This window comes from Oryctolagus cuniculus, chromosome 2, assembly GCF_964237555.1.
Source record: "Oryctolagus cuniculus chromosome 2, mOryCun1.1, whole genome shotgun sequence".
Lineage (NCBI taxonomy): Eukaryota > Metazoa > Chordata > Mammalia > Lagomorpha > Leporidae > Oryctolagus > Oryctolagus cuniculus.
Genome location: NC_091433.1, coordinates 147,090,977 through 147,115,606, shown reverse-complemented (window position 1 = coordinate 147,115,606; position 24,630 = coordinate 147,090,977). Strand labels below are relative to the sequence as shown.

The window sequence follows — 24,630 nt, the reverse complement described above, 5'->3', positions numbered from 1 at the left end:
TTAACAGTTCATAGAAATGGAACTAAAAAAATAAGTTTATTCTGGTGCAAAAAATGTTGAAAGCCATGTATTATTTTTTCATAGTATGCATTTACACAAACTTTTTGAAGACTCCTTATATATCTTATATGCAAATTATACACATGTTTAGCAAACTTTAAAAATTTATGTGTCTCTGCATCCATGTCTGGTTATTTGTGTGTTAGACAATTTAGTGAATTTTTTTAAAATTTTGTATTCAAAGGCTTTTAAAAGAATTCTTAACTATTACAGAGTCTTCTGTCTTGGATAAAAATTGATTTTTCTGAGTTAAATAATTCCATCCTATAGTTAAATTGTATGAACGTTTTATTTGGGTAAAAGGCATAGAAAGTTTCCAGGATTCAAATTAATTCAGAATGGAAATAACTCTGGATTTAATTTTTCAATTAAGTTTTCCATAATTTTTTCTTAATTCATTTCATTTCTCCATAAGATAAACACAGAGCAAAAAAATAGGAGTTGATCATTTAAAAAATAACGACGAGGGAAAAAATTCCACAGGAAAAACTGAGTCATAAAATGTCAAGTCTTACCGGGATGATTTGAGGAACGCTAACAGAAAATGCAAACGAGATCACACCATTTATTTTGTTTTGAGGGCTGTGAACGATCCCGCTTCAGAGTGCCCACTCTGCCTTCCTTCTCCACCTCCCTCCTTTCTCTGTTTTTCTCACAGAAGCCCCCTTGAGGACCCTGAAACAGACTCAACTAATTCCATCTGTCAGGAGAACTGCTGTTTCTGAGTCACGTGACTCATCGCCCCTCCTTTCAGTCTCTGCTGCGGCGTCACCCAATCAGCCCTTGCCTGATCATCCCGATAGAGCACACTCCCTGCCACTCTCTCTTCTTACCTACCATTTTCTCAGAGCATCTGTTAATACTTGATTTTCAGCTGCCGAGGAGAGGGACTTCGTCAGTAACTGTTGGTTGGATGGGTATTAGCAGCATCAGATGTTAAATTCTGAGCTAACAGGCTTTCACTGGTCCTTAATTATACAGTGAATACTGTGGTCAAATAATGCTGAAAAGATGTATTTCATAGTAAACTGAGTACGTTATGTTGTCCCAGAAATTTCTGTTGACCCCTTGCCCCTTGCAAGTGTCTGTCCTGCTCAAAACTTTCATCCAGTCTCCTGGAACTGCCACTGGTCCCAAAATGTTGTTAGCTACAAAATCATCACTGTCCAAAAGAGTCATGATATATGCCATATAGGTACTTTAAAATGTTCTAGTAGAAGTAATATCTTTAGTAACAGTAGCGATATTTTTTAATGTAAAAAGTAAATGCATCTTAATATTTTATTTAACTACTGTATAAAATATAATTTCTAATCAATAGAAATTTAATTATTAATGAGATATTTTACCTTTTAAAAAACGCTGTCTTCATGATCCAATGGGTGTTTTACCCTGGCAGCATTATCTCAATTCAGATGGTAAATTTTAACAAAGTGAAATGCAGATCTAAAAAAACAATGAATTTGTGTATAATGGAAAAATATGCTATGCTGCTTCAATTTTTAAACTAATAAAAATTAAAATTTAAAAATTCGGTTCCTCAGTCATTCTAGCCACACTCGAAATCTGCCATATCCATGTGTGGCTGGTGACTTCAGGACTGGGCGGTGGGGGATACCGAGCATGGGACTCTGCCTCTAGGCCACATTTGATTGGAGCAGCAGCCTTCTAACCACAGCTGAACCAATCGGATTCCATCTCCCCCCACCCTGAGCCCCCATTTTGAATTTTGAACTGAGCTACACAGAGTTTGGCACTAAGTCACATTAGTGGCAGAATTCCAAAGGGGAGGCTTGTGAGCAGCTGTTGCCCAGGTCCCAGAGCTTCTTTGGCTTCTGCCTTTCACGGTTGATTGTTCAATTCTTTGGATTCCATGAGAGAGCCTAATATATTTTCAATAAGTTTTTTTCTTTTTTCTCTTTTTGCCAGTACAAGCTGGTTTCTGTTACTTGTAACGGCATAAACAAGTGAACAAAACCTTAGCAAATAAATTTCCTTAAAAGGAGATATATAAAAGAACACAATCATTCAGAAATGTATACATTTATGTCAAACTGCTTTGACTAGCTTAGAAAAATCGTAATTGACCAGGGTGTTATCAACTCTCAACAGAACGGAGCATAATGTAGATAATTCAAAATGCTAAATTGATACAAAAAGAGCATTTATTTGATTTTGGAATGCATTTGTATGAATTTGGGGGTAGGAATGGGGCAGAGCAAAAACAAGATACAGCTTCCTAATTGTTTTACAGAGAATTTAATCAGCATGAATTCTCCAAGAATGACGTTGATCACACAGCAGGTGCTTGATAAATGCATGTTGATTAATTGATTTAGAATATACCAGCTGCCGGTGAAAGAATATGATCCACAATCAAACCATTTGGCAGAAGAAAGCTAGGATGGCTTTTAAAATTAGTAACAACATGGAATTCTACATGCAAATAATCTAGAGCTTGTGTCGCTGCCTTCAGCTCTCTTCCTAGATAAGAAGAGACTAATCACACTGTGCTTCAGAAAGAAGGTGTTTAGTGTTTAAGACTGCATGTGCAGGTAAACAAACTCTCCAGTTAATTGTTTCCAGTCCCGCATGTATATCTAGAAGGGGCTGCAGACACCAAGTCCATGTGTGTAGCAGTGTGTGGTGGGGTGGGTTAGAGATGTCCACAGGGAGACACTTGCATTCACAAGTCATCTCCGATCCTGGGAAGCTTTGACTTTTCCTCTCCTTACATTGCATTATATTTACACCTTACAAGGGTGGAAATGAGAAGTAAAACAGGATTTCAGTGCTTTAAATGGTGACTTTGGAGGCCAGCACTGTGGCATAGTGGAGAAAGCTGCCACCTGGGACACTGGCATCCCTTGTGGGCACTGGTTCATGTCCCGGCTGCTCCACTTCCAATCCATCTTCCTTTTGGGGGCCTGGGAAAGGCAGCAGAAGATGTCCCTAGTGTTTGGGCCCCTGCTACCCATGTGGGAGACCCAGATGAAGCTCGTGGCTTCAACCTGGCCTAGCTCTGCCCGTTACCATCATATCGGGAGTGAATAAGCTGATGGAAGATCTCTCTCCCTGTCCCTCTTTTTCTGTAACTCTAACTTTCAAATAAATAAATAAAATCTTTTAAAAAAAGTGAATCTATTCAAGCCTCTAGACTCACCAACAGTTTCAGAAGCTATCAGATAAAGAATGTATATTCGAGGAGCTGGCTCTGTGGTATAGCGGGTAAAGCTGCCTTCTGCAGCACCAGCATCCCATATGGGCGCTGGTTTCAGTCCTGGCTGCTCCAATTTCCATTAATCTCTCTGCTATGGCCCGGGAAAGCAGTGGAAGATGGCCCAAGTCCTTGGGCCCCTGCACCCACGTGGGAGACCTGGGAGAAGCTCCTGGTTCCTTGCTTGGGATTGGTGCAGTTCTAGCCATTGCCAGCAATCTGGGGATCTCTCACTTGCTCTGTTTCTCCCCCCCTCCATCCCTGCCTCTACCTCTCTATAATTTTTTCAAATAAATGAATATTTTAAAAATGCATATTGGAATGCAATCAGCCAAATCCAAGATATGAGAATTTGTACAGAACAAGTGACCTGACTTTCCCAACAACAACAAAAAAATGATCTCTAGAACTGTTTTGTAAATGGCACAATTACACTGGAGAATAGTGTCCTCTCTGGTAGACCATTGTTTTAGACTGGATTCCCTCAGTACAAATTTTGAGGGGAGAGTTGCATGCAGAAGTTTATTGGAGAGAGACTTCTGGCAAGAATTTGAAGCAGGTGGAATGGGACACAGGAGAAGCTGACCCCAGTCTCTGTCATCCTATGGAAAATTCAAGGGGTAGGAATGGGCCTTTAGAATGTCCCAAACTGAGGCAAGCAGGCCAAGCTATATTTTCCTGCCCTTAGCAAGTCTTTTGACTTGGTATACTTCTGGTTGTGGATATAATTTTAGAAGAGGCAGCTCCTTGCAGCCAAAGGATATGCCAGAGAGGGAGGCAGCTATGAACAACACTATCCACTACAATAATGTAAAAAAGAATTAAATCCTGAGATTGCTACTGATATTTGGCTATTATTCTAACTGTAATTTGCATACTAATGGATATTCTAAGAATTCTAAAATATCATTAGCATAAAAATTCTGGCATTTTGTATCAATTATCATCAGTTGCCACATATTTTGATGTAGGGAGATGAATTACTGTGTTGTCTTCACTTTGCTAAGCCATTTAATTGCATAGCTGTTTTTAAAACCTGGGGCACTTTTTGCCTGGCTCTCAGGCCACCACAGTTGTTCTCCCCCACACTGGCCACTCCTTCCTCATTGTCTTTTCTGATGACTTCTTCCTATCTCTGCCCTCTTAATTTTGGAGGGCTTTAATAGGTTTGGTCCTCAGACCTCTTCCTGTTCTTTTAAAAAGTAAGTCAACTTTCATTTTCTAAATGTTCTCATCCAGTTTCAAGGCTTTAAATATCACATGAACCTTGATGACTCACAGATGTTTATCTCTTCCCTGAACTCCAGACTGGTATAGCCAAATGCTTACTCAACGTCTCTACTTGGGTATCTATGCACATCGAAAACTTAACATGTGCAAACCCATTATTTTCTTCCACTTCCATCCTTTGCAAAACTGTCTCCTCCTGCAGTCTTCAAAAAAATCTTTGCAAATAACAGCCCTACTCTACTCAATGGCTCAAGTCAAACATCTTGGAGTCATTCTTGAGTAATTTAAAGAAAGTTTCAGACTTTATGTCAATTCACTCACAGGTACTTCATTGTGTCTCTAATTGATAGGATTTTTATTTTTCCCACATAAATGTCATGCCCAACACAATTAATGCAATTTTTATATTATCCAATACTTGATCTATATTCAAATACCCCTAATTATCTCAAAGATTCCATTTTACAGTTGTGTTGCTTAAGATTGAATGAGAGAAAGCTAATTAAAAACTATAAATACAAGGGACGGTGCTGTGGTGCAGCAGGTTAAAGCTCTGGTCTGCAGTGCCAGCATCCCATACGGGCACTGGTTCAAGTCCCGGCTGCTCCAATTCCGATCCAGCTCTCTGCTATGGCCTGGGACAACAGTGGAAGATGGCCCAAGTCTGTGAGCCCTTGTACCTGCGTGGGAGACCTGGAAGAAGCTCCTGGCTCCTTGCTTCGGATCAGCCCAGCTCTGGCCATTTCAGCCATCTGGGGAGTGAACCAGTGGATACAAGACCTTTCTCTCTCTTTCTGCCTCTGCCTCTCTGTAACTCTGCCTTTTAAATACATAAATAAATCTTTTTTTTAAAAAAAACTGTAAATACAGAATGTCAAGTGTTATCAATATTGAAGAGTAGGAGGCAGGGTGAGCAAGGTTGAAGGGACTAATAGGCTAGGTATTTAACTGAGAATGTTCATGAAAGTCCTTTCTTTCTTTTTTTTTTTTCTTTCTTTTTATTTATTTATTTGAAAGGCTGAATTACAGAGAGAAAGAGAGAGAGAGATCTTTCACTCACCCAAATGACCACAGCAGCTGGGGCTGGGCCAGGCTGAAGCCAGGAGCCTGGAACTCCATCTGGGTCTCTGACGTGGGCGAAGGAGAGCTTGGGCCATCCATCACTGCCTTCCAAGGTGCATTAACAGGGAGCTGGATAGGAAGTGGAGTAGATAGGACTTGAACTGGTGCCCATATGGGAGACCAGTGTTACAGGCAGTGGCTTAAACTTCTGTGCCACAATGCTGTCCCCCAGGAGAGTCCTTTCTGATACAGTGATATCTGAGCAGAGATTAGAATAAAGTGTTTCAAGGAAACCATGACCGATGTCATATGTCAAATGCTGTCACTGAGTCACATGCACGTGAGGACTGAGGACCTTTGGATATGGCCATATAGGGAGCGCCTCAACTAAACTTGGTTTGTAGAGTGATAGAGGCAGATATCTGAATGGAATGGGTTCAGGAGAGAACCGGAGATGAAGGGAAACAGTACATATGTGTAACTTTGTAGAGAAATTTTACTGTATAGCAAAGTGGAACATTAGCTGGAAGGGACACAGAGTTGATGGATGATTTCTTTTCCAAATAAAAAAAATATGACAGCAAGTTTGATGCTAATGAGAATGGCTCAGTAGGGAGAAAACGCTGATGATGAGGGAGAAAGAACAATTGCTGGAGAGAGCCTTACATGTGTGAGGGGGCTGGAACTGGAAGGGGTGGCTTTAGAAGGGAGGTTGGACGGTGTACCCACAGGGACAGGAGAGAAGGCAGAATATGTGGGCACCGGCCCTGGTGGGCTAGTAAATGCGGTGGCGGCTGTGGAAGTCCTCGCTGAAGTAAGCAGCAGACTCATCAGCAGAGCCATCAGCAGACGCTGTAGAGCTGAAGAGAGGAAGAAGAACGGAACAGCCCTCAGGAGAGTCAGAGTGAGCAGGTAAGAGAATGGGACTCAGCACAAGGCCCGCTTGAGGCTGAGGCCGGGAGCCTGCAGTGAGGATCTGCGCGGTTGCTTGTTTTTCACCAGACACACAACTGCTGGGTGTGACACAGGAAGAGAACTGGATGTAACCGGGCCTGGAACACCGCCATAAAGTACATAAAGGAGACAGAGATAAGGGATTTGACAGTGCTTGCAGACGAGTGATTGTAATGATGGACCTTGAAATAGAAATGGGAGCGTAGAAAAGAGAGAAAAGATGGGAGTGATGACAGCGGCCCATGGGGATCAAAGGGAGTGGAGGAATTACGGTGGTCAAGGAGCAGCAAGATGAGCTGGAAAAATTAAGTTAGTTGAAAGCAAAAATAAACAGTCTAAAAACTGAGGAATAGGAAAGCATACAGTCTTGGGCACCAATAGTGGGAATGTAAGTTGGTATTATATCTTTGTGGGTGGGGATGGGATAACATGGAAACATCTCAAAATATTAACCTTTGACTTAGCAATTCTTTTTCTTGTAATTCATGTAACAGTTACAGTTGCATATTTACATAAAAGATACCAGGTTGTGCTTTTAGCCTTCTTTGTAATAGCAAAAGACTGGAAACAACTTAAATATCCATCAATAGGAAATACAACTCCACACACATATACTACTCAGTCATTATCAAATATGTATATATTTGTATATCAAATATATATATTTGAAAGGCAGAGCAGCATAGTAAGAGAGAGAGACCTTCCATTGACCAGTTCACTCTCCAAATGCCTTCAACAGGGGCCGGCATTGTGGTGTAGTGGGTTAAGCCACCGCCTATGATGCCAGCATTCCATATAGGCACTGGTTTGATTCCTGGCTGTTCCACTTCCGATCTAGCTCCCTAATGATGCACTGGGAAAGCAGTGGAAGATGGCCCAAGTGCTTGGGCCTCTGAACCCGTGTAGGAGACCTGGAAGAAGTTCCCAGCTCCTGGATTCGGCCTGGCCCAGCCCTGGCCATTGTGGCCATTTGGAAAATGAACCAGTGGATGGAAGATCTCTGTCTCTCTGTCTTTCTGTCTGTCTGTCTGTCTCCCTCTCTCTTTCTCCCTCTCCCTCTCTCTCTCTCTGTAACTCTATAATTCTGACTTTCAAATAAAAACAAATACATCTTCAAATGCTCCAACGTCTATGGCTGTGCCTAGCCAAAGCCAGGAATCAGGAACTCAATCTGCATCTCCCATATGGATGGCAGGAACCCATGTACATGAGCCATCATCTGTTGCCTCCCAGGGTGCACATTAGCAGGAACCTGGAGTGGAAGTGGAGTCGAGATTTGATCTCAGTCATTCTGGTATAGGATGCCGGCATCCCAGGTGGTGGCTTAACCTGCTGTGCCACAACACCCACCCCTAAAAATCACCTTTTAAAAATTCCAGTATAGGCCAGCGCCGTGGCTCACTAGGTTAACCCTCCACCTGCGGTGCCGACATCCCATATGGGCACTGGGCTCTGGTCCTGGTTGCCCCTCTTCCAGTCCAGCTCTCTGATGTGGCCTGGAAAGGCAGCGGAGGATGGCCCAGGTGCTTGGGCCCCTGCACCAGCATGGGAGACCAGGAGGAAACATCTGGAAGAGGGGCAACTGGGACAGAATCCAGTGCCCGGACCGGGACTAGAACCCGGTGTGCCAGCGCCGCAGGCTGAGGATTAGCCTATTGAGCGCTGGCTAGGCTGCTCCTCTTTCTATCCAGCTTCATGCAAATAGCCTGGGAAAAGCAGCAGAATATGGCCCAAGTTTTTGGGTCCCTGCTACCAACAAAGGAGACCTTGACAAAGCTTTTGGCTCCTGGCTTTGGCCTGAACCAGCTCTGGCCATTGTGGCCATCTGGGGAGTAAACCAGCAGATGGAAGATATTTTTCTCTCTCTGCCCCCCTCTCTCTGTAACTCTGATTTTCCTTTACATAAATAAATCTTAAAAAAAAAAAAAAAAGAAAAAGAAAAAAGCAAACTATGCAGGTCATTTGTGGGAGATAATTTGGGAAGTCTGGATATGTACTATATAACAAGTATTACAGAACCAATATTGATTTTAGGGTGTCTGATAATGGGACCTGTAATTTTGTAAGAAAATGTCCTTGTTCTAGAAGAAACATGCAAGTGGTGAATCATGTGCTGTCTGCAATGTGTTTCCAAGTGAATCAGCAAAAGCAAAAGAGAAAAATAAAGCAAATGTGGTGAGAAATTTTAACCATTTGTGAATTAAAATAAAAGATATAAAGGTGCGTGTTTCACTGCTCTTTAAATTTTCTTCTGTAGATTTAACATTTTTGAAAATAAAACTTTAGGAAGGAAAAAGGTAACAAAGACCTATGCACACTGATAATTATGTTAATATCATTGGAACCAAGATTTTTAAACACAAGTAAAAAGATGGAAATATAAAATTGAATAAAACAAATAAAGCTCTGTAGTCTTACATTTGAGAAATCTTTCACAGGGTTTGTAGAGTCCTTATAAAGAGGAAAATGAAATCCTCGTACCTGATTTTTCTTTGAACAACATAATTACATCCATAATCATCAGTGGTTTTCAAGTTTTAGCAGCAGCCTATGAGCGAAACAGGAAAAACCTAAATGTGGTTACTAGAGAGAATATAAATGCTAACTGTGGTAATGTGAAAGCACAGGGTTAGGCACAGAGGCAGGAGGAAGTGGAGGAGCAGGGTGGGAAGCAGGAAACTAATCTCATTTAATACCAGGGTACTTCAAAAAGTTTGTGGAAATGAAATTTTTTAAAGGATTTATTTATTTGCAAGGCAGAGTTACAGAGAGATAGAGATAGAGACAGATCTTCCATTCACTGGTTTACTCCCCTTGTGGCCACAACAGCCAGGACTGGGGCAGATTGAAACAAAGAGCCTGGAAATCTATTCAGGTCTCCCATGTGGCTGCCGGATTCCAAGCACTTGGGCCATTCCCAGGCGCATTAGCAGGAAGCTGAATTTGTAGTAGAGCAGCTGGGACTACAACCAGCATCCATTATGATGAGGTGTCGCAGATGGCTTTACCCTCTGATCACAACACCTGCCCCAGATATAGAATTAAAAGAAGTTTATTTTGGTGCAAAAAAGCTTTGGGGCCAGTGCTGTGGAATAGTAGGCTAAGCCTCTGCCTGCGGTGCTGGCGTCCCATTTGGGCACCAATTCGTATCCTGGCTTCTCCTCTTCTGATCCAGCTCTCTGCTAATGGCTTGGGAAAGTCGTAGAAGATGCATGAAGGCCAGCGCCGCGGCTCACTAGGCTAATCCTCTGCCTTGCGGCGCCGGCACACCGGGTTCTAGTCATGGTCTGGGCACCGGATTCTGTCCTGGTTGCTCCTCTTCCAGTCCAGCTCTCTGCTGTGGCCCGGGAAAGCAGTGGAGGATGGCCCAAGTGCTTGGGCCCTGCACCCCATGGGAGACCAGGAGGAAGCACCTGGCTCCTGGCTTCAGATCAGCGCAGCTCTGGCCGTGGCGGCCATTTGGGGAGTGAATCAACGGAAGGAAGACCTTTCTCTCTGTCTCTCTCTCTCTCTCACACTGTCCACTCTGCCTGTCAAAAATAAAATAAAATAAAATAAAATAAAAAAATAAAAAAATCCATGAACTGCGTGAGAGATCCAGAAGAAGTTCCTGGCTCCTGGCTTCAGATTGGCCCAGGTCCGGCCTTTGTGGCCATTTTGGGGGTGAACCAGTGGATGGAAGACCTTTATCTCTGTCTCTTCCTCTCTCTGTAATTCTGCCTCTCAAATAAATAAAGTAAATCTTTTTTTTTTTTAAAGAAAAAGGGGCACAGCGGGTAAAGCTGCCACCTGCAGTGCCGGCACCCAACGTGGACACTGGTTCGAGCCCCAGTTGCTCCACTTGCAATCTAACTCTCTGTTATGGTCTGGGAAAGCTGTAGAAGATGGCCTAAGTCCTTGGGCCCCTGCACCTGTGTGGGAGACCTGGAAGAAGGTCCTGGCTCCTGGCTTAACTTGCTGTACCACAGTGCTTGCCTTGCAAAAAACATTCCTGGTGCAAGAAAAAAATTTTTTCATAACATGTAGGAAATATGGAAAAATGATTTTTGTATCAAAATTGACTCATAATTTTAATTTCATCTTTCTATCAACTTTTTTAAATACTTTCATACTGTGAATGGATAAAAACACCATTGTTGTTGTCAAGCCATTATGATGTGGGAGGTTTTTGTTCTGCAACAAAAGCTAGTAAAAACTAACTTACCCAAAGTATGGCATTAATCTTTTTTTTAAAAAAAAGATTTATTTATTTAATTTGGCATGAAAGTCAGAGTTACACAGAGAGAGAAGGAAAGTCAGAGAGAGAGGTCTTCCATCCGCTGGTTCACTCCCCAATTGGCAACAATGGCCAGAGCTATGCCTATCCAAAGCCAGGAGCCAGGAGCTTCTTCCAGGTCTTCCCACATGGGTGCAGGGGTCCAAGGTCTTGGGCCATCTTCTACTGCTTTCCCAGGCCATAGCAGAGAGCTGGATTGGAAGTGAAGCAGCCGGGACTTGAACCAGCGCCTATATGGGATGCCAACTCTGCAAGCGGCGGCTTTACCCACTACATCACAGCACTGACCCTTAGCATTTAATCTTAAAATTATTTTACTACCAACACCTAGGAAAGCCAATCACATTATAACAATTTTAAATTCATTAATTACTTTTCAATTAAGATTTTGAATTAATGGATATAAAATTTGCTTTTATCTTTTTAATTTTATATATGTAGTTTCATTTGAGAGACAGAGTAAGATCTTTTTTCCCCTATTTCACTCCCCAAATGCCCACAACAGCCAGAAATGGGACTGGCTGAAGTCAGGAGCCTGGAACTTGAATCAGGTCTCCCACATGGTAGGGACCCAAATACTTGTGCTCTTATTGCCGCCTCCCAGGGTGTACATTAGCAGGAAGCTAGATCCTAAGTGGTGAAATGGGGAGTCAAACCAGGCATTCTGATACGAGATGTGGGCATCCAAAGCAGTGTCTTAACCGCAAAATCAAATGCCTGCCCCCCAACATTTATTTTTAATTGATCTAGTGCATATTTATAAGGAACCATGTACTGTTTTGATACAGGTGTACATTGAGTAATATTCAGCGTGAACATATCCATTTCCTCACAAATTTTGACATTCCTTTATAAATGCATAAATTCAGAAAGTAGAAAATCTCCAGGACCTCAAAACAAGGGGGATATTGCAAGTGCAAGTTCTTGAAATGATGCTCCACCTATAAATAATAATAAGAAAAAAAGAGAAATTCTGTAAATGAACCTACAAAATATAAGAAAATGGATATTTTCTTAAAGACAAGTGAGAAAAAGGAAATATTAAAAATAAAAGCAGAAATGATCAAACTGAGTAACAGAAAAGTAGAACATGAACCATACTTACTTAATGATATCTATTTGTTTAAAAATGTTTCTTGAGTGTACCTTTTTACCTCTTTGGTCTCTCTCTTACTATTGGGCTTACAAGCTCACTGGTTTAATGTTTACTTTGGGATAAAGAATACATTTTTGGTACCTTAGTAAATTAGCATTTAATAACAGTGAATTCGGGTTATATATAGAAATTATTTAAATTATGAACAAATGTTTATGCTCCTTTAAAAAACAAACACAAAATGTTCTCTATCAGGCACTCTACATCTTGACCATAGAGTTGTCATGATCTTGGTCAGTTTTCTAGCTGAGGGTTGCAACCTACTAAGAAGTCAGTTTAGGCCTTCTGCTCTGATTCCAAGATGGGGAAACCCTTCACCAACTTCATGTGCAAAAAGGACTTTCAACTGCTCCCAAACCCAATATTGAAAAAGTATGGATGCAGAGCAGAAAATATCACAAGAAGAAACAAGAATTGACACAACACTATCTTTTTTAAAAAAGATTTACTTACTTATTTGCAAGTCAGACTTACGGACTTGTTTGGAGTTCACTCCCCAAATGCCTGCAATGGGTGCAGGAGCCCAAGCACCTGGGCCATCCTCCACTGCTTTCCCAGGCACATCAGCAGGGAGCTGGATAGGAAGCAGAGCAGCAGGGACTGGAACATGTTGGCGTCGCAGGCAGTGGCTCAATCACTACGCCACAATGCCACTGATACTTATCTTAAAGAACAAGAATCTTATGATGATAATAGGTTGCTTATCGGGGATGAATGTGTGAAGAAATCACTTAATCTCATGTATGAGGCCCCCATGGGAGCTAAAAAAGAAAACAAAGTGGAAGAAGAAACAGGAGAGATTGAATATAAATTCGAATGGCAGAAAGGAGCCCCTTGAGAAAATATGCCAAAGATGACATGAACATCAGAGCTCAGCCCTTTGGTATTCAGATTGGAAGTGTGAGGTGCAGTGAATATCACAAGTGGGGTCACATCAACACAGAGAATGTCCTTTGTTTGGTCTTTCTGGAATCAATGCAAGTTCAGTTCCTACTGACAGCTCAGGGCCATCGATGCACCCCTTAGAGCAAATAGCAGAAATGAGAAACAGTGGGTTTGCACTGAAGTGAAATGTGCTGGGGAGGAACTTGACCACAAATGATCCATCACAGGAGTATGTTGCAAGTGAGGGTGCAGAAGATCCAGAAGCTGAATTTTTTTTTTTAAGATTTTTTTTATTTCTTTGAAAGGCGGAGTACAGAGAGATCTTCTATCCTGTGGCTCACACCCCAAATGGTTGAAACAGCCAGGGCTGGGCCAGGACACAGCCAGGAGCCAGGAGCTTCTTCCTGATTTCCCACATGGGTGCAGGGATGCAAGGTCTTGGGCCATCTTCCGCTGTTTTCCCAGACACATTAACAGAGAATTGGGTCGGAAACCGGCACCCATATGGGATGCCGGCACGCAGGCAGAGGATTAACCCACTGCACCACAGAGCCAGCCCCTGGAAGCTGAATTTTTAAAGTCCCTACCAACCAAACAAAATCAGAAATTTCCCCAGAAATTGGATTGACTTGAGAAGAAAAAAAAAAGATAAAAAAATAGAAGAAAAAGCTTCAGAAGAGCAGAAGTAAACAGAAAAACATTAAACACAAATCCTCCTTCCCTCCTCCTCTTCTTCTTCCTCCTGTTCCTCCTCTTCTTCTTCCTCTACCGAGACTTTGGAAAGCAGTAGTGAGGGTGAGAGTGACAGCAAAGGGAAGAAAAGAGAATAGAAGAAAAGAAAGAAAAACAAGTGTTCAGGGATTAACAATGATTCCCAAGAGATGGACAAGGCTAAGAAGAGGAGACTTTGTGAAGAACTTTCTAGCAATCCCAGCTAGGAAAAACCCAAGGCAAAGTCTGGATGTTTAAAACAGGATCATTCTGGGGAGAACAGCAAATGGTGCCATTCCGATTATGACAGAAAGTCCAGAAGCCATAACCATGGCCCAGAAGAGAGAAGTTCTGAAAGACAGGGGAGCGGCAGAGGCCAGCGCAGGGACGAGAGGAGGAGAAGCTGAAGCCCCTGTCCTGGTGGTTACAAGCAGAAGGAGGCAGGAAAACGGCCACAGTGAGGTCCAGGGAAGAGCGGAAGAGAAGAAATGGTGCAGAAGCCACGGCCACACAAACACAGAGGCGAAAACACACGCAGAGCTCTCGGGAGATAAGCGCTCCAAAGTGCCACACCAGCGAAGCAGAAGCAGAGACTAGAGAACGCGCAACAATTACCTGGGAATTAAATTATCCTCATTTTCTTATTCAGTACCTTTAGCTAGGGCTAACTTATGTACTATGTGTTTCTAATTAAAAAAAAAAAATCAGCTTAGTGTTATACTTAACATTTAAAATTTAAAAAGAACAGGATTGAAAATTTCAAAGTGCAATGAATATAGTACAGATAAGTACCATTTCATGAAACGTTAGTGCTTTTTTGTTTTGTTTTGTTTTTTTAAAGATTTATTTATATATTTATTTGAAAGGCAGATGCAGAGAGAGAGGTCGGTGTTCCATCCTCTCGTTCATTTCCAAAATGGCTGCAACAGCCAGAACTGAGCAGATCCGAAGCCAGAAACCAAGAGCTTCCTCCGGGTCTCCTACGTGGTTGCAGGGGCCCAAGGACTTGGGCCATCTTCTACTGGTTTCCCAGGCCATAGCAGAGAGCTGGATCAGAAGTGGAGCAACCAGGACTTGAACTGGTGTGTCGCTTCCCCTCTTCGTGGAGGAACGACACAGGACCCTGCGCTGTTCTTTTGTCTGCTCGGCCCTCCCCGGGTTTGCTGCTGGTTCTTCCCGGGTTGGCTGCTGTCCCTTCCACCTCCGTGGAAGGGCGGTTCCCCCTGCCACTTTCCCCACTTCCGCGGGGGAGTGGCACACCGCCGGCCGGCTCTCTCGGGGGCTGCTCAGATGTTCCTCAGGTGTTCCTTCAGATAGATGTTCCTGGTGCATGTTGTCTCTCTCCTCCTTTATAGTCCTCTTCCACCAATCCCAACTCTGCTACCCACACGCCAAGTACGCTGCTCTCCTCCAATCAGGAGCAGGTCCTGCTGTTTATTGGTTGAACTGGAGGCAGCTGTATAGAAGCTGTTTACTCCTCTCCCAGCGCCATATTGTGGGAGAGCAGATGCATAGAATAAGTCTTAATTCGAGTAACAGTCTAGTCCCAGTTGCTCCCCACACTGGTGGCCATATGGGATGCCGGCACTGCAGGCGGCGGCTTTGCCTGCTACACCACAGCGCCGGGCCTGAAACATTAGTTTTAATTCTGTAATCTATATGTGTCCTAGGATCAGATAAAAGTATTTTCCACCTAGGGGAGGAGATTTGTCATCATTTTCTGAACATACAAGAATGAAGAAGCATGAATATGTATGTAGCTTACATAGATGAGTAGGAGAGGCCTTCCTCCTTCTCTTTTGCTACACTCTGGACACCCCCTAACCCTTGCTATAAAAACGCTGCAAATGCTTCTCAGGGGTGCAGCTTATGTAGAGAACCTTTTCCATTGTCTTCTTTACTTGCCACAAGTAAATGAGGCCTTTCTGTGAGCAGTTCCTATGTAAGGCTGTTTATTTGGTGACACCCCAAGCAAAAAGACCTCTTGTGTCCTCAAATACAAGGGACCCTTTATCTTCAAAGCAAGCAATACTCCACCTCCCTCTGGCCCTTTTTCCATAGTCACAGTTCTCTCTGATTGCAGCTGGGAAAGGTCATCCTACTATTAAGGTTCTTGTCTTGGCTGTTCCACTTCTGATCCAGCTCCTTGCTAATGGCCTCGGAAAGCAGCAGATGGCTTACATGCTTGGGCCCCTACACCCATGTGAGAGACCCAGAAGAAGCTCCAGGCTCCTGGCTTCAGCCTGGCCCAGCCCTGGCTGTTTAGCCATTTGGGGAGCAAACCAGCAGATAGAAGATCTCTCTTCTCTCTTTGTCTCTCCTCTTTCTGTAACTCTGCCTTTCAAATGAATAAATCAATCTTTAAAAAATAAATAAAAAAAAAGGAGAAGGGAAAGTGCAAGCTAATAAACAAACTAATAAAGCCCAATCCATTGTTTCATCTATCTGGTATTTTCTTAGGAAATAAGTGGATTATCTCATTTCAGGAGACCCAGGAGAACTGGGAGAGAATTCTGCACCAACATAAAGAAAGTATCCAACAGAAATACTCTTCCTTTTATCAAAAGCAAACATTTTAATGCATATATTATAGCTTATTTTACTGCCTTTATAATTGTTCATTTTCAGTGGTTATGTAATATGCACTTTAAGATAACAACAAATGGCAGCTTTTAAAAAATGAAGTCCCCGAAAGTCACCCCAAACTTTATCTTCTAAACTGCTATAATTCTGGAAAAAAGTCTCTGGGATAGCATTTCAGAGTGGTGCCCACCAAACATGGTCATAAAGTCAGTGTCTCTACACGTATGCATACATCCTGGCAAGGGGCAGGGTTTCTTTTAGCAACAAATGTTTTAGTTTTGTGAGATTTTTAAAATTAAATCAGCTTTACTAGACAGAATTTTTGGAACAATCTTTGAAATGATAGCTACGTGTTTACCATTAGAGCAATCTTCCTGTTCAGCACTGCTCATTCAATGTGTTTCGTGCCAACCATCACAAAAGGAATGAACTCATCTTTGAGTCATAGAATTCCAGCCACAACCCCCCTGTGAATGCTAACAAAGCACTTTATGAATCAGGATGAGGGTGGAGGAAACAGAGGGAGGTTTAAAAGATTCCACATCAGGTATCAAATGGTGGTAATATGAGACTTTTACAAATGCTTGTGGTGAATATGCCTGGGTGATAAATGAAAGGATATTAATTTGGGAACATAATCCTATTATGCCGTTTCACTCAGTTGTCTGAAGACCTTGAAGGATGCTAATTTAAGTAGCTTTTGCATATTTGGTGACTCGTTCTTCTTTCTTATAACAAAGACTTTACATATAATTAGTGAGATTCTTTTCCTTATGAATTGTATTGGCTTTTGCTACTTAGACAAAAGCAAAGATTTTTATTGTTGTAGCCCTACCCCAGCTCCAATGATGAAGACTAAACGTTTTCTAATTGGAAAATTCAGAGTGATTTTCAAAATCATGTTGGCCTTCCATCAAGTTAATTATCTGTGCTTCTGCCCCTGGACTCCCTGTGCACTGCCCATTCTCCCCTTTCTCAGCCATCCTTGACTCCCTGTCTTCCTCATTCTGTGCTACTACAGTAAGATTTTCCAAAAAATGATTGGGAAAAAGTGATTAGTGCCCTATATGTGTTCAATCCATTCTACCAATAGTAATTGACAAAAAAAAATTATTTAACATCCACATCCATGACTGTTAATATCATTGTGCCAATCACTTTTCTACTGGCTTAGTGTCCTGCTTCCTTCTGTCCTTGATTTTGTAACTGCAGGGCTGGAAGCCTGTATACTCCATTTCCCATATTCCTTTTCCAACTGGCTTCCAGTCAAATTCAGCCGATGAGAATTACCTATAGGAGAGAAGAAGCGTTCTGATCTGGTACGGTGGTAGTGGTGTCTTTAATGGCAGATTCGGCACAAGCCACACGGTAATTCTGTGCAAGTGCGGTACCTGTGCTGGCAACACAGTAACCTCCAGCAGCAAGGCAGGTCAGAAGGTGCCACCTAAGAAGGGTAGCAGCTTTCTCATCTCTGGGCAGTAGAGTAACCATTTCCTAGAATTAAATCTCTTTCTGTTTGAACTGTGTACAGTGGTTTCAGGTGTTTTGACTCGATAGATTGTACTGATTATGGACAAAAGTATTTTCAAAACTACTAGAGATGTGGGAAATCAAGATGTTTGTGTGAACACAGTGTTAACACTTCTCCGGAAACCACTGCTTCTCCCAAACTGTTGTCAGGCAAGTTTTATGCAGTTCTTAGTCCTATTAGTCCTAAACACGTGAAACGCTACTCAAATGCATTGGGTCATGTAGTTTGGCTTTTGTTTCAGGGGTACACATGACATATGCACTGTGTGGCTTGGGCACACTGGAGAGTGTCTATGGGCAATAGTGAAAGTCCTTGGCCTTTGGGTAATACAATAGCTATGTACCTGCTGTTTGGGGATAAACTGAAGTTATGGGTTACCATAGTTACTTGAACACTTGCTGATGAAGTACTATTTAGTAATTTGCAAGTGTGGAAGGCGGTTAGTCTGGCAGCAGAAGTCTTAGGTGTCCACCTGAAGTTGGAATGAGGGTTCAGCCACTGTCTTACCTAGATCTTCAGTGTTTTGAGGAATGCGCCCCAAGGACTATTTCCAGCTTTTGTTTCATGGACTGGGAACTTGGATGTGAAACCCTGGACATGGAGTTAATGAGGGTTAGATTTCCTGATTAAGCCCACATTGGAGAGGGTGCCTGTGACTGCCATGACTTCTGGACTTCTCAAATTCTCTACCTCAGGACCAGATGATGCATTTGTGTAGGTGGATCTTTCCATAATGTCTATCTCCCCCTTGAGGTCTTAGCTCATCATTGTACCCTCAGTACACAGCACGCTGCTCTATATATTCATTTAGTGAGTCTTCATTCATACAATGAATAATTAAAGGCCTATTTTATTTTCAAAGCATCAATGTGACAATAATATTTGAAAAAGTTGCAGCAGTTTATGGGAGCACATTTTGAACATTCCTCAAGTGACTTTTGCTGTAACAAAATCTTGCATCCTTGAATCTAAGCAGTGGTTTCTATTTCTAAATTAATCTGCAGATATTCTGGAGTGTGATTTGCTAATGTTCTTCCAGCTCTGTTGGCAAGAGTCCTTTGTCTATATATATAATAGGCCAGTGCTCACAATTTCAGTGAGTTTCAAACCTTGATGAACATAATATGTATGAAATGAGTAGACTTTACTTCTGATTAAGAAAATTGAGGTGCAGGCATTTGGCCTAGTGGTTTAGTGCCTGGGTTCAATCCCTATCTCTGGTTGCTTCCTGTTAATGCAAATACCGGGAAGCAGTGGTGATGTGCAAGACTGGGTTCTTGCCATCTATGTGAGAGATCTGGATTGAGTTCCCAGCCCCTAATTTCAGCCCAGCCTTGCCCAGCCCTAGCTGTTGCAGTCATCTAGGGGAATGAATCATTGGATGGGAGCTCTCTCTAGAACTCTGTCTCTCAAACATACTTATTAAAAATTTGAAAAAGAAAAATAGAAAACAAAATAACCTTCCATTTTAAAAGAGAATAGTTTAGTAAAATGCTTTGAAATAAGGTAAAATAAAATAACATAGGTCCCAACAATACTCAATTTATAACATGTAATTAAAAGGAATCCTAATTTACAACAGGAGCAGACATGACTAAGGACCTTTAGTGGAAAATATAAGGGATCTTCAAAAAGTTCATGGAAAATGGGAATTATGAAAATCTATGCAAACAAAATTTTAGTCCATAAAATAGACTTTTCTTTAAATTTCATTTTCCATAAACTTTTAGAAGTACTCTCATATATCACCAACATGAATAAAACTAGAGGTTTCATTGAAAGATATTAAGTACAAGATAAGTGATAGCATATTTTGGGAAGACTAATATTTTAATAATGTAATTTTTCTACCACTAAGTTAATTAATATACTTAAATCAATTGGATAAAATCTCAATAAAAATAATCAGGATAACTTGAAAAAAACTTCTGAAGTTTATAGGAATGAATAAAAAGGTAATAGTTAACATCCTTAGCCATCATAAAAAATGAGCTAACAATACATTAATCTGTAAAATGAGATAATTATATAAAAATAGAGTACCATTAAACATTTTATGCTATTTTCTGTGTTACATTATCATTTGCTAGCAAAATATTTTCTTAAGGAAAAATACCAACTTAAATTTTATATCATAAATTGGTAAAGATCAAGCTAGTAAGATTATGTTTTATCAAGATGCTAGACTAACCTCAGATACTGATCTGAGTGAGGTAGCGACTCTTATCTACTCCTCCTGGAGAGTTCATGAGTCACCTCTCACGCCACTTAGAATGGCCTCTACCATCAGACTCGGCGTGTTCACACACACTTTTTTCCACGATAGAAAAAAATAGATATTCACAACTTGAGTTTGAATTTCTTTTTTTTTTAATTTTTATTTATTTATTTATTTGACAGATAGAGTTAGACAGTGAGAGAGAGAGGCAGAAAGGTCTTCCTTCCATTGGTTCAGCCACCAAATGGCCACTATGGCTGGCGCTGTGCCGATTTGAAGCCAGGAGCCAGGTGCTTCTTCCTGGTCTCCCATGCGGGTGCAAGCGCCCAAGCACTTGGGCCATCCTCCACTGCACTCCCGGGCCACAGCAGAGAGCTGGACTGGAAGAGGAGCAACCGGGACTAGAACCCAGTGCCCATATGGGATGCCGGCACCACAGGCGGAGGATTAGCCAAGTAAGCCATGGCGCCAGCCCAGGGTTTGAATTTCTGAGTAGTCAGCCTGTCTAATATTTCAATGTTTCCAATGTCTGGTTTCCAGTCTCAGACAATTTCATCTAAAATTAGTTTTTGTCTTTTTATATTTAGGCAACCACCATTCTGAAACACTGAATGTTACAATTTAAATGATAAATTAACTTAATAAATGATGAAAGCTTAGATTCAAGTAAATGGTTACTCCAGTCTCTCTAAAAATGGGACTTTGAGATCTGTTCATCAAAAAAATGATCTATTGAAATAATTCCTTGATCTTACTAGGTCATTTGAAACCATGGTGCTTTTTTTTTTTTTTAAGATTTATTTTATTTATTTGAAAGACAGAGTTACAGAGAGAGGTAGAGACAGAGAGAGAGGCCTTCCATCCGCTGGTTCACTCCCCAGATGGCTGCAAAGGCTGGAACTGCGTTGATCCAAATCCTGGAGCCGGGAGATTCTTCTGGGTCTCCCACATGGGTGCAGGGGCCCAAGAACTTGGGCCATCTTCTACTGCTATCCCAGGAACTGGCGCCCATATGGGATGACTGCACTTCAGGTCAGGGCTTTAACCCGCTGTGCCACAGCACCAGCCCCAACCACAGTGCTTTTAAAATAAATATCAAACTATTCCTACAGAAATAAAGGAAGCAAAATACATGGGTTTGTTGCAAGAGTAAAAACACCAACTCTTAAAGTTTTAATAATAATGAAGCTGAATATGGAGACTAAATGTAAAACTGGTGTGTGTTGAAGTGCACATTTTTAGTAAGTTTCAAGTGTAATTATAATGGATTCCTCTTTCAGAAGCATTTTCAGTGATATAAAGTACAAATTCTGTTCTTATGATTATCATCAAATTCTTTTCCCAGACTATTCTTAGTCATTTTTACCCATGACCATTTTATTGACATAATTATCTACAATTTAGACATGGAAAAATGTTTGTGTCTAATACGTAAACCAGATCACCTATGTTTCTTTTCTTAAATGAACTTGCAAAAATTCAATAGGGTTGGATGCAAAATTACAAAGATAGGACTAAAATCATATAAAGAACAGCAGCAACAGTGTGTCAATGATAGGAAAAACAGATATTTCTTGAAATGTGAAAAGAAGGTGACTCAGACAGGAGGTAAGTATTAAGCCAAGTTTTCAAAATGCAACTATAAATAATTTTGGATAAGTGATAAGAGGTTGATTTTCAGTTGTCAAAACACCATCAAGCAAAATTCACTTATGCATAATGAAGAAACATTCAGTGGTAAACCACTCTGATTTTTTAATGTGCTCATTTGGACTACATTCCATACTCTGAAACTGAATTGTCCAACATAGCAACTATTAACCACATGTGGCAATTTAGATTTATATTTGAAATAGTGAAAATTAAAGTAAAATACAGATCCTCAGTTGTACCAGTCACTTTTCAAGTCCCCTGGAGCCACCGTGGACAGAGAGACGCAGTGGACATCAGAGATGGAGCACTTTCACCATGGCAGGAAGTTCTGTTGAACACCACCACTTGGTGAATGACCAGTTGTGAGTAGAGCGATTGTAATTAAGTTTCCCCGGTACTATTCATCTGAAGTTTACCACACTATTTTTAAAAGGTTTTATTTATTTGGTTTATTTGAAAGGGAGAGACAGACAGACAGAAGAAATCTCCCTTCTGCTGGTTCACCCTCCAAACGCCCTCAACAGCTGGGGTTAGGCCAACTTGAATCCAGAGGCCCAGAATTCGATCTGGGTCTCCTACGTGAGTGACAAGGACTCAATTACTTGAGCCATCACTTGCTGCCTCCCAGGGTGTGCATTAACAGGATGGGAGGAGGGCAGGGACTGGAACATAAACAGCTTGACGTGAGAGACAGGCGTCACAAGGTGCATCTTACCACTCCATCAAATGCCTGTCCCTTCCCCAAGACTGCAAAAAATTTTCAAAATTAGTGATTTACTTGAATGGTGGAGAGAGACACAGAGAGATCTTCCATCTGCTCACTCACTCCTTTAATACCTACAACAACCCTGGGCTGTGCCAAGCCAAAGCCAGAGCTTGAAACTCAATCTGAGTCTCTCATCTGGGTGGGGGATGGGGATGGGGATTCCAACTACTTGAGCCATTACCTGCTGCCTCCAAGAATATGCATCAGCAGGAAACTGAAATCAGAAGCAGAGCCAGGACTCAGAATCACGAACCCAGGCACCCAGGCACTCTGATACCAGTAATTGTTTTATTATCCAAGTCATGAGTTAGTTCTAGAGGCAAGATGTACAACTGGAAAAAAAATTGGGGTCAAATTCCTTACCCTTTTTTTATTTTTCTTTTCCAATAAAGATTTCCTTGAAATATTATTATTCACTGGCTAATAAGAGAGGTAATGGCTTATTTTGTATACTATCAACTAGCACCTAAGAAATCCTATACCTTATTGTGAAAAATAAATATGCAGCAACTTTTGACTTGGTATAATATTCCAGATGCTAAATCACTAAGTATCATTTTATTCTTTTCATGATTGAGCAGAACAGCTGAGAAATAGAAAGGATTTTGTCTGCTTTATGTAACAATATAACCCACAACACACCCAGACAGAAATATTTTATAATGAGTTTGGCAGGCATTTCTTATACATATTGGAATGGAGAAAATCACCTTTATTAATAGGTCTTTAAGTTTTGAATAATAACATATCTCCACTATAATATAAGCACTTAAAATTTTATTTTCCCTCTTAAATTTTAAAAAAGTAATGTTATTGGAACTGCTGTAGGAATATAATAATGATAGTATTGAAATAGGTAAAAATTATTATGTATTTATTCTGGAATGTAAAATATAGAAAATTACTGGATGTTGTCCAGTTTTTTTATGAGCTAAACATAGCTCTGATAATGTAATCCAATAAAGATGTGATACTCCGCTGGTGCCCTGGCTCACTTGGCTAATCCTCTGCCTGCGGTGCCAGCACCCCGGGTTCTAGTCCTGGTTGCTCCTCTTCCTGTCCAGCTCTCTGCTGTGGCCCGGGAAGGCAGTGGAGGATGGCCCTAGTGCTTGGGCCCTGCAACCACATGGGAGACCAGGAAGAAGCACCTGGCTCCTGGCTTCAGATCAATGCAGTGCGCTGGCCGTGGCGGGCCGCCATTTGGGGGGTGAACCAACGGAAAAGGAAGACCTTTCTCTCTCTCTCTCTCTCTCTAACTCTGCTTGTAAAAAAAAAAATGTGATATCCCCCAAAAATTAAAAAGACAAAACTTACTGTAATTTTAGAAAAAAACAAAATGCTAGCAAACCCAGTTGAAAAACACATTAAAACCTTAACTCATTAAAATCAAGGAAAACTAATTTCATAAAGGAAAACTGACAATAAAAAGAACAAATTAATGAAACAACCACATCAATTTGATTAAACAAGAACAATTAAAAAGTTCTCTAAGAGGCCGGTTTTGTGGTGTAGTGGATAAAGCTACTGCCTGTAGTGCCAGCATCCCATATGGGTACCTGTTCAAGTCCCAGATGCTCCACTTCTGATCCAACTCCCTGCTAATGGCCTGGGAAAGTAGTGAAAGATGGCCCAAGTGCTTGGGACCATGAATCCATGTGGGAGACCAGGGAGTAGCTCCTGGCTCCTGGCTTCAGATTGGTCCAGGTCTGGCTGTTGGTGCCATTTGGGGAGTGACCCAACAGATGGAAGACCTTTCTCTCTGTCTGAAACTCTGCCTTTCAAATAAAAAAAATAAATATTTGAAAAAATTAAGAAAATAAAAATTCTTTAAGTAAATGCTACTATGCTACCTGATAAAATCAACATCCATTTATATTCTTATCAAAAGTATATTACTATATAAAATTAAACATTATGAATAATGATTCCAAATAAAAAGTCAATTACATATGACAGCTAATGTAGTCTACTATGTCAAATAATTAATACTTAGTAATTATGATTATTATTTATCTCATATTAAATATTTTGTATTGCTTTCTCATTTTTAGCCAGTGTAATGAAACATGAACAGAAGAGAAATAAGCAATGTAAAGGTAAAAATAAAAATTTTATGCTATTTTTAGATTATGATTGTATAGCAAGAAAATGAAAAAAATTCATAGCAACTAGATTAATAAAAGAATTCATAAAATTTTAATTTTGAAAAAATATATTTCTATAAAATCACCAAAATGCAATTAGACTACATGTAACATAAAAACATTCCCAACTAAGATTTATTTTTTTAAAAAGACTTACTTATTTATTTGAAAGTCAGAGTTAGAG

The 24,630-nt window shown here is 41.0% G+C and overlaps 2 pseudogenes; both read left to right on the top strand.

Annotated features, from left to right (window-relative positions):
• Window positions 1-12,562: 12,562 nt before the first annotated feature.
• Window positions 12,563-13,142, top strand: LOC138848683 (corepressor interacting with RBPJ 1 pseudogene; annotated as a pseudogene).
• Window positions 13,143-13,387: 245 nt separating this feature from the next.
• Window positions 13,388-13,958, top strand: LOC100358330 (corepressor interacting with RBPJ 1 pseudogene; annotated as a pseudogene).
• The last annotated feature ends 10,672 nt before the right edge of the window (window positions 13,959-24,630 follow it).